We start from the raw sequence: 10,831 nt of genomic DNA on the forward strand, positions 1-10,831 counted from the left end.
TGAAAACAGGCTGGAGATACAACTCAGTAGTAAGTACTTGTTTAGCATTCGTGAGGTTCAGTACAACAACAATAATAATAATAATAAGCATTATTATTATTGTTGTTATTATAAAATGCCTATTTTTAAGGACAACTAGGTGTCATGTTTCTAAATTCTCAATCCCTGCATCAGAACTACTCAGCATGGACATCAGCTTGGTTATTAACCATATATATAATATTTATTTACTTTATGAGTATGGGTGTTTTTCTTGCATGTATGTCTGTGCAGTACATGTGTGCAGTACCACCAGAGGTCACATCTCCCCAGGAGAGGATGAATCCCCCAGTATTGGAGTTACAGGTGGTTGCCAGCAACCATGTGGGTGCTGGGAATCGAACCTGGGTCCTGTTCCTAACTGCTAAGCTATCCCTCTACCCTCCCCATACCCCTCTCTTTCTTTCTTTCTTTCTTTCTTTCTTTCTTTCTTTCTTTCTTTCTTTCTTTCTTTCTTTCTCTTTCTTTCTTTCTTTCTTAAATTTATTTATTTATTTATTTATTTATTTATTTATTTATTTATTTTTGGTTTTTCGAGACAGGGTTTCTCTGTGTAGCCCTGGCTGTCCTGGAACTCACTCTGTAGACCAGGCTAGCCTCGAACTCTCGAACTCAGAAATCCGCCTGCTTCTGCCTCCCAAGTGCTGGGATTAAAGGCGTGTGTCACCACCGCCCGGCCCCATACCCCTTTCTTGAGACCAGATCTCATTATTTAGCCCTGACTGGTCTGGAACTTGCTACCTAGACCTCCTAGAGTTTCACCTGCCTCTGCCTTCCAAATGTGGGGAGTAAAAGCACACCCCACCCTGCCCTGCGGTGTTAGCCATATTTTTACAGTTAAAAATAAAGTCTTTTTGCACATGACCTATTTGGAAACCGCTCTGTTGTCACATGGCTCCACAGCTGACTCTCTGCAAGGGCACGCCCAGCCCTTGCTTGACATAAACACTTTCTGAATTTCTCAGTCTTCTGAACATCATCTTGATAGTTTTGGTAAACATTCAGTTGCTGAGTTTGTTTACTGAACACTGTCGTGCTGCTTTATCGAAACCATCCTCCTCATCTTCACATCTACTGCTCAGGGGCTGGAGAGGCAGCTGCACAGCCAAGAGAGCCTATGCATTCCAGGGAGCATACATGCGCCCACCTCTGTGACCTTCTGCGACCTTCTCTCCCATTATTGCCCCAACCTGACACTCACTTCTCTTCCTTCCTTCCTTCCTTCCTTCCTTCCTGCCTTCCTTCCTTTCTTCCTTCTTTTCTTTCTTTTTTAGATTTTATTTATTTAGTGTGAGTATACTGTTGGTATCTTCAGACACACCAGAAGAGGGCATCAGATCCCATTACAGATGGTTGTGAGCTACCATGTGGGTGCTGGGAATTGAACTCAGGACCTCTGGAAGAGCAGTCAGTGCTCTTAACTGCTAAGCCATCTCTCCAGCCCCTCTTTGCCTCTTTCATCTCAAACCCAGACCCATGAAAGGCTTTTGCATGTAGTGTTCCCTGTGCCCAGAGCACCTTCTCTTCCTTCTATATCCAGGTCTCTGGCTTCTACTTGTCAATTGGTTCTTCTGTGGTACTGGGGCCAAAACCCATGCTAGGCACAGCACTGCCAAGCCTCGAGCCAGTGTGTTTACTTTTTGGTAGTATTCTGTTGCTGGGTAATCCCTGAGCACAGTTTCTGCTCACGCTGTTTTCTGTTATCCTAGAATCTTTCCAATATGTTATAGGAACCCGGCATTTACTGAAATAGGTGTGTGGGCGGGAAAATGGAATATAAATAGGGACAAAATTAATTACTGCTGCAGCTGCCCGTCTGTGACCTTCACCAGAGCCTCTCGGTTCAGTGTGTGCTCACATGAACTGTTTTCTCTGCCTCCCTCTTAGGAGCAGAACACCACAACAGAGAGCCTCATCTTCCCTTCCCTCTCCCCTCTGCCCACCAGACACTCCCCCTGTCTCATTGGCTGCTCCAGTATCCCTGGAGCCACATCTGAGTTCATCCCTCCCTAGATCTTTCTGGTGGTCTTCTTGCTCCCTGGGTTGGAATACTGCAAGATTGCCTCCCCACCTTCTACCCCCAACTTGTAAAAGTAGGAACCACTCTCAGAACTCAGGACTTTACTGCATTACCTCATTTAATCCCTTGGTAAGTGAGACTCCGTCATCTCTGTTTTAGCAAATAACAGGAAAACTGAGATGTCTAAAAACATATAGAAACCCAATGTGGAGGCAGTTGCTGTGGGTGATTTCTCTGCTGTGTTCTTACCAAGCTAACACAGCTGTGCTCAGCATCCTTGGTTCCTAGGGCTTCATACCCCTCACCCAATGAGCATGTCAGTGAACGAACGGATTCTGAATGCATTATTTTCCATGAGTAATTCATCCTCACCAAGGCTTCTGACGTTTGGTTGGGAGGTAAAGGGACTGTGATGACTCCACACATAGACCCCAAGAAGTGATTTTTTTAAAAAATCAGATGTCAGGATAATTTGGGGGTGATGTTTCTTTTAGCATGGGGAGTCACATTTCACATTTGCTGGGCTGGGTATTTAACAAGTATGATAACTGTATCTCATTAAGCCTGATCCTTAATAGAGACTAGGTGCTTGTAGCTCGTTGTGGCCTGTATGCACTTACCGCTCTAATCCACGAGAGGGCAGCAGAGCACACATGGTCCAAAGACCATGCCTTCCAAAGGATTTGCGTGGTGACCCACTGTATCACTTGCCAGGAACTGGGAGCCATCTTGACCCTTTCTTACTGCAGTTCTGTCACTGTGGATCTGAGGGTTTTCTGAGACTTATGAGCCAGCTATGTAAAAGCAATTCCTAGCCAATAAGAGATCTGAGCCTAGTCTTTTGCTTCCTGCACAGGCAATCTGTTGTGGAACCGGTCCCTTCTGTCTTTAAGAGTGCCTCTCCCTATAGAGTTGTCCAGGCAGGAAACATGGCAGAGAGGTGGATTATAGAACCACACCCCGATAACACTTGCTGCTCCCCCCCACCCCGGGGGCCACACCCAGCTCTAGCACTCCTTCCTGTTCTGGTCTGAACAGTTTCTGCAGTAAGGTGCCAAGCAAGCAGCTAGACACCTACTTGGACCTCTGGTACATCCAGGAGCCGCTCAGGCCACTCCAGGGGTTGCTGAAAGGCAGAGATACCAAAGCCAGGGCTCCACCCACAGATGCTCAGGAGCTGGATGATGAAGCTCTGACACTACTTTCCTAGAGGCAGTGCAGGTCACCAAGAGTCCAGACAGACTCACAACCTGTGGGTCACCAGAGAAGGTCCTCTAGGCCCTAAGGTGAAGCTACCAAAACTGTTCTGCTGACCTTTGGCCAGGATAGAGGACAGCCACAGGACAGAAGTTCCCATCAGCTTTGTCTCAAGCAAGGCAGATGTCACTCCAGACAGCAGAGAAGGCAAGGGGTGATCTGTGCTGCAGACAAACCTCACTTACAAATGAGGGGAAATGAGGCTCAGTGGTCAAGTGCCCAGTCCAAAGGCACTGCATTAGTCAGGGATAGAGCTGAGTCTGGAACCTGAGTCTTTTGACAATGTCACTATCAGGCCTCTTCCCTGATTCTCAGGTAGTGTGCTCTGGGTGAAGGAGCATGGGTGAAGTCTCTGGGGCACAGGTGGGCCCTGAGGGACAGTGAGTCCATCAGTTTAGTGACCACCAGAGCCAGCGGGGAGTGAATAATAGTGATGATCTTTGAAGGCGTGAGTGAGTGACATGAGATTGGACCTGGAGCAGGAAGGCAGGACCACAGAGGCTCTTTCTCTGCGGATCCTTCTTCCTCAGGCCTCCTCCTCAGCCTTGCTCAGGAGCAGTTTGCTTCTCGGCTGGGCTAACAGAGGAAAGATTTAGACTTGGCAAGGAATACTTGCTTTCTCAGCTCTGCTGCTTCCATCTTGCCAGCCCCATAAGCCCTCATCCATCTCCCATTTTGCTCCCCAACAGGAAGGCATTGTGCCCGGCCCAGTCATCCCTTTGGCTTCTCATGCCCCCGTGGAGCCCTCGTGTGATCTAGAAGCTTCTGGCTCAGGGTTCTGGGTGAGCCAGGGCCTTGTCTGGAGCTCTCACTCTCTGTCTGCCAAAGAGGAAACCCGCCCAGCGGGCCTGTCTGTTGGCTGCCCTCTCCAGCTGCCTAAAGATTGTGTGGCATTTGAGCGGGGTCCTCATCCCTTTCCTTTCCCCTCTTGCATTCTGGGGTCTCTCTCAACCCCATTTTGCTCCCTTAACTTCTCAAGGGTGACTCCCCAGGGGTCCCTCGTTTCTGGCTGCCTAGAAGCCGACTCGGCCCCACCTGTACCAGGCATTCTTGCCAAGTCCTGGAGAGCTGGGTAGGTGAACTGGGCCTGGCACTGGGCCCTTACTCACAACTTCCCTGCCCCTTTAGCTGAGAGGCTTTCCCAGAGAGTCATTGAAGACTAGCCTGGCAGCTCATCTAGCTGAGGGGAAGAGAAGGGAAACCCTCCCAAGAGAGCAGCTAGGCTGCCATGTGCTCCCCTGCCCTGAGCAGGCATGAGAAGGATTGTCCCTTAGGTACCTCCCCAGGCTATCTCCACTTTCCTAATCTATCTCTTCCTGGGTGCTGAGAAGGAAGTGTTCTTTTGTTCCTTCTAAAGCAGATTCTTTCTTAAAGAAAGTGCTCCAGGTGATAAAAACAAAAAATGCTCACACAGGGATGCTCACACACGGATGCTCACACACTGTGGCAGGACTCAGAGTAGGGACAGGATGCTTTTCTGCTTTGCTCATTTTTTTTTTTTTTTCAGCAAAGCCTCATGTAGCCCAGACTGGCCTTGAACTCATCGAGCAGCCAAAAATATCGTTAAGCTTCTGATCTTCTTGCCTATACCATGTCTTATGGGGTGCTGGTTTGCAAACTCCCAGGGCTTCATTTCATGTGTCCTGGATAAGCACTCAACTCTGCTAACATCTTCAGCCAGGTTGCCTTTTTTTTTCTTTTTAAATCAAGACAGTTTATTTACAAATAGCAATAGACTTACCAAGTGGGTGGGATCTTACAGGTATTCATTGATTCTTGCTTTTTGGAATGTTTCTATGTTCAGAAGTGACCTCAATAGTATGATCTCCAGCTTTGGGTCCAAGATGTGGCAGAGACAAAACCCTTGGAAGTTAACAGCAAATCCCTCCCACTTCTTTTTGACCCTGGCCGTAAAATTAAGGTTTCCCCTGCACTTGTCCACAGTCACAGAGAAGCTTCTTTCCCAGAGAGATGTGAAAAGAAAGAAATGGAGGCAAAGAAAAAAAAAAGAAAAAAAGAAAAGAAAAGTAGAGGAGAGAGACGGAGGAGGCCACTGACTATATTTACAGCAGAAATGGGGCAATGACCTTATTGTTTAAAGCTCCCTGCCCTGCCCATCAATAGTGAAGAGCACAGGTCAGGATTTGGCTAACACCCTCAGACTGGTCACTGGAGTCTAGTCTGAGTTGAAGACTATGAGATCCTGTTTTGTTGTTTGTTTGTTTGTTTGTTTTCATTTTCGTTTTTGTTTTAAATGGGTCCCAGATCTCTCCTAATGTTTTTCCTTTAAATTCATTGTGTTGAGGGATATAGAAGTACTAGAATCCCAGCAATGACCTCCTGATACCCAGAAATGGTCTCTCTGTTTGGGGGTAGTCACAGAGCTGAAAAGCCACCACTCAGCAGACTGAGTGCACGAGGCCCCACTATAATGTCAAGTCCAGGGGCAATAGCGTTCTGCAGTCTCCTGTGATAGGACTCTGAAAACGCTGCTTACCAACACGCAGGCCCAGATGCCCTCTGGGGGGCAGCCTTGTCTTGTCTGTGGGAGACTGGGGAGGCTGCGCCCACCAATCCCTTCTCTGCGGGGAGGGTTGCAAGGGTGGTTAGCAGCTTGTCACTGGTGTGGATGGAGTTAAACCTTTCAGGGGACTATTTACTCCTGATCCTAAGTGACAGCTTGGGGAGGGAGAGTCACGTGGTCCTGAAATCCCCACGGGAGCCGATGGAGCATGCCCAGCTGCTTCTGCCTTGGAAAGGTGCTGGATCCTGCAGTAACCACAACAGCATCCTCTCCCCGGAGCCAGGGACCTGCCAGCGAGAAGATGACTGATTAGATCAGATTAGATCCAGAGCCGCGCTCTTCCGAAGGGGTCCCCAGGGGTGGGGGAGGAGGACCCCAGCTGGCCCGAGCTGGGGGAGGGGTGCCTCCGAAATCGCGCCTAGCGCTCTCAGCGCGGGATCACACCTCCGAGGCCCAGCCGGTGAGTCCGTTTAGGTGCATCAGACCTAAGAGGTGGGAGAAAGAAGGCTGGGCTGGGGCAGAGCTGGCAGCCGGTGTTGGCCGCACAGGACAAGGTTGCGTGCACTGCAGTGAACCGCCTTCTTCATCCTCAGCCTTGGCAGCCTTACTTAGGGATCATGGATGCAGAGAATGCTAATTATAGCCTTTCTGTGACCTCACCCCTCCAGAATCCCTAGGAAGGGCCGGCACCATCTGAATTGATTACATTTGAATTGCGTTCCCGGGTGAGGGCAGCTTTGGGGCTGCCAACCTCCAAGGCGCAGCCCCACCCCATCTCTAATTTTGTAGGGAAGAGAGATGGAAGGGTCCAGGGGTCAGGTTCAGGTCGGTGGAGGCTCTCCTTCCACAGTGGAAGGGGTCAGAGGCTCTTGGTTTCTTAGGGGATGTCTGCGGTTCAGTGGGTAGCTGCTAAAGGGTATGTGGGCAGGGGGGTGATGGTGGAACATGCCATGTTGGTGATTTAAAAGCAAAGTGCTGCTGTTTAGAGCCCCAGGACTGGGCTATTGTGTGAGGAGTCTGGGGTTGAAGTGGCCAGAGATAGGCAAGGGAGGGGGAGGGGCGAGGAAAAGGGAAAGAGGAGGAGGAGGAGGAGGAGGAGGAGGAGGAGAAAAGCTGCTACTGGGAGATGTCCTTTTGGGACTGCAAGCCAGTCTGGCTGGAGAGTGAGAGGTGGGAGACCCTGGATGCAGAAGAGAGGCGGGATAGAGCGTGGTGGGAGGAGGGGAGCGGGGAGAAAGAAGGACATGTCCCCCAGTAAGTGTCCCAAGAGATGTAGCCTTCGGGACTGGGCAGTTCATCTTAAGTCCCTCCAGACCTCTCGCTCTCCATCTGGCATCTCCAGTGGCGCACTCAGCCGCCAGGTCTCCAGCATGCGTGGGCGGAGCCCTAGCTGGCACGCCTCTGCCAGAGCCCCTGTCCAGATGGCTGCGGGGCACTGCAGGTGCTGGCGTGGTCCTCCCACCCCAGGCTTCTGAGCCCTGTGGAAGTGGGGAGGATTCTACGGGTGCAACTGTCCAGCTGCAGCATCCACCTCTGGGTAGCTGCAGTTTAGCCTGGGCAAAAGTCGAGCCCATCGTGCTAGTATAGAGGGATGCGCCCGTGTTACAGTGCCGCGGTCGGCGGTCGGGGTGGGGATGGGGGTGGAGGTGGAGCAGCAGTGCTTCCAGAGCGGTCGTAAGAGCAGCTTGGGCACCCTCACAGTTGCCTGGCTTTCCTTGCAGAAAGGAGCGGGGTTCTGTGTCTCTGCACAACCACTCAGAGTGCTGGGCTGCAGATAATGAATTATTAAAAGCCGTTGGTTTCCCCATTGGTGGCGAGGTGATAAACGTGTTAGCGCTGTATGTAATTAATCCTGGTGGCATGCTGCGCGGGCTAGAGACAAAGGGGCCGCCCTCCCCTCAATTCGGCTGCTTTTTCTTTTTCACAGGGAGGCTATGGTGCAGGACACATTACATAGATAATTACATTTAGTGTGTCTGCCTGGATGATTGAGTTGGATTCTTCCTGCAAATGAAGTAATTACTGAGGAAATCTAGGAGCCAGGCGCCTGCCCTGGCTGAGCTGCCGTCATACACCCCCCTCCTCAATCTAGGCCCAGTGTTGCCCAGGGGTGGGCTCAGCTGAGGTGCTCTCAGCTCCTAGGACTGACCCGGACTGCACCCCAGACAAGGGTGAGGCGTCACTGAGCAGGCTGTGGTTGACGCTCCTGTTTCCTCACTGCCTGCTCAGCAGCCCATGTGATGGTCGCTGGACATTTGCTTGGCCCCAGGGGCAGGGCAAGGCAGGAGGAAGGTAGCTGGGCTGAGAGAGCTTGGCTTGCTGGACAAGGCCCAAGCAGGAGGTTGACATAGCTGGCAGAGCTGGCATGAGTTTTCCTCATTAAATGCTCTCAGACCCAAACTTCTTTTGGGAGTAAGTGGGAAGTAGGGAGGTTGTACATCTGCCCACCAGGCTCCACCGTGTCAGGTAGACTCTTGTGCTGTGCATCTCTGATGCTCCTTAAAGTCTTTCAGAACCTGTCTCTCCCTGACTGTTTCCAAGTCCCACTGAGGCCTAGGACTGCCTTCCTTGGAGAAATCCTGCAGCCCCAGACTCCTTACCTCATAACAGCTTCCTGCGTGGTGGGAATGTTCTCCTGTCTCATTCAGATCCTCAATTCTACCCTTTGGTTCTGGTGCTTTGAAGCATCACAAAACATGTAGCCTTCTCTTTCACACGGGGATTTAAAAAACGGGGGAGGGGGGTTGCTTTTGAAAACACTGTCTGTAGTCTGCATGTGGGTGCCGGGCGTTTTACACAGCCGATTTTGAACGGTTTAGGTTGTCAGCTTTAGTTTCCTTTTTCAAATAAACACAATATGTGCATTTTTGTTTATGGGAGTCCTCCTCTGCTCCCCTGGCATTTAGGATGCCCCCCTTAGGATAAACCTTAAGACACAGAATTTATATGATGGCCTATACTTTAAAAATTCTATTCTATATTAAAATAGTTATTAAACATGGAAATATGGAAAGAGATTTAGTATCTAATTCAAACATTTTGGCTGGTGTATCTTTTTATAATTCATTCACAAACATATGAGTAGATTTGTTGTGCCAACACACAGACATATAACATTTTTTGTTTGTTGTCTTTTTGTTTTGAGACATGGTCTCACTGTGTGGGCCTGGCTGGCCTGGAACTTGGTATATAGACCAGGCTGGCCTCAAACTCATAGATATCCATCTGCCTCCTAAGATGGGATTCAAAGCATGTTCTACTATGCCTAAACCATTAAAGTTTTTGAGCCAGCTGTATGTCATTGCCATATAAGCATTTCTCATGTTCTTTTTTGTATAATATTTTAAAGTAGTTTCTTAATACTTTATTTTGTGTTTGTTCTAATTTTTCACCTTTATGTTGAACGTAGCTATTTTAAAACTTTTTATTTAAAAAATATAACATATATGATATATATATATTCTAATCATTACACTTGTCAACAAGTGTTTTCTTTTCCCTCGGGTTACATTTCTAAAAATAAAAGAAGTGCATATTTTAAAATATCTGGATAAAGTTTGCCAGATTCTACATTCAAAAGCACTTATTTACATTCTTAGCAGTTTTGTATGAGAATGCATTTTGTATGGCAGGCAGGATGGCTAAGTGGTTAAGGGCTTGCACTGCTCTTTCAGAGGACTGGCATTCAGTTCCCAGCCCTGACTTCAGGTGTTCACAGCCACTGACCTCCAGCTCCAGGAGTGACACCCGTGACCTCCAGATGCACCTGCTCTGCTCTCATGTTTACCTACCCAGATCCCCCTCACCCTCCAGATTTAAAAATGAATAAAAATAAAACTTTCTTAGAAAGAACACACTTGCAGGGGACTGGAGATGGCTCACTCAGGAAAGTGTTTACTGTGTGGAGCAGGAGGGCATATCAGTGTGTCTGTAATCAGCACTGGAGAGACAAGAGGATCCTTGGTGCTTGCTGGTCAGCAAGTCTAAGCCAATCCTTGAGCTTCAGATGCAGGGAGAGACCCTGTCTTAAAACATAAGGTGGAGAGCAATAGAGAAGCCATCCAACATCTCCACACTGATACATACACAAATGGGAGTGTACACACACGCACGCACGCACGCACGCACGCACGCTCGCACGCACGCTCGCACGCACACGCATATACACTTTTATGGCATGAACCACCATTGAATAAATTATAACTTCTTTTATGGTGTTCATTTGTTTTTCTTCATTGTTTCAAATCCTTTCAGAAGTAGCAAGAACTAATGTCTTATTTGTGTTTCTTCTGCAATCTCTCAGAAGCCAGACAGGTGGGCTGTTGGGAATGCAGTTGGGAAAGCTGGTTCTGAGGTGACCTGTTTATCTCTGTAGACCTGTAGCCATTGGTCCTTATTGCGCAGATTCAGGTAGTGTGGAGACAGCTGTACCGGTAGGACAGAAGGTCATCGGCCCAGGCTTTCGGGCTCTTTATGGCTTCATTTGTGCACGGAAACTCTGCTCTTCAGGGAGCTGGCGGAGAGCTCGTGGTGAAGTCTCTTGTTATTGCTGAAGTCACTGTCTACTGAGTCTGACTACCATTACCTGAGAAGATCATGCACCTCTAATTGCGAGTGCCAATTTGCTTCTAATTAGTCAGGTGCTAGCAATTACCTTGTTAGGCTCCACCCGGCTCTGGCGTTGAGATCATTTTCTTGATTTTGCCTGTTTCCAGGGTCCTCATGAGCATCAGGGGCTGTCTGGACACTGCAGTCGGCCTGTTTGCCTCATCTCAACCTGGGGCCATGTCGCTGCAGATATGAAAGGACAGTAGTAGGGACGCCACAGCGGTTTTGGTGGGTGATGGCTGCAGTGCTCAGAGACCTGCTAGAGTCACAGAGAGGCAGAGAATCCAGATTCCTCTTCTTCCAATCCCTCTGACAGTCTTCATCTCTGGGATGGGAGTAATCCACTGCAGACCAGAGGGTCCTAGGTTGTAATCCACTGCAGA

General features: G+C 49.0%; 1 protein-coding gene across 7 annotated transcripts in view; it reads left to right on the plus strand.

The window, feature by feature from the left end:
* The window catches only part of Plekha6 (pleckstrin homology domain containing A6), a 137,571-nt gene that overhangs the window by 10,047 nt on the left and 116,693 nt on the right, over nt 1-10,831 (plus strand). The window lies entirely within an intron of this gene.

Source organism: Grammomys surdaster, unplaced genomic scaffold, assembly GCF_004785775.1.
Source record: "Grammomys surdaster isolate TR1022 unplaced genomic scaffold, NIH_TR_1.0 145, whole genome shotgun sequence".
Classification (NCBI taxonomy): Eukaryota; Metazoa; Chordata; class Mammalia; order Rodentia; family Muridae; genus Grammomys; species Grammomys surdaster.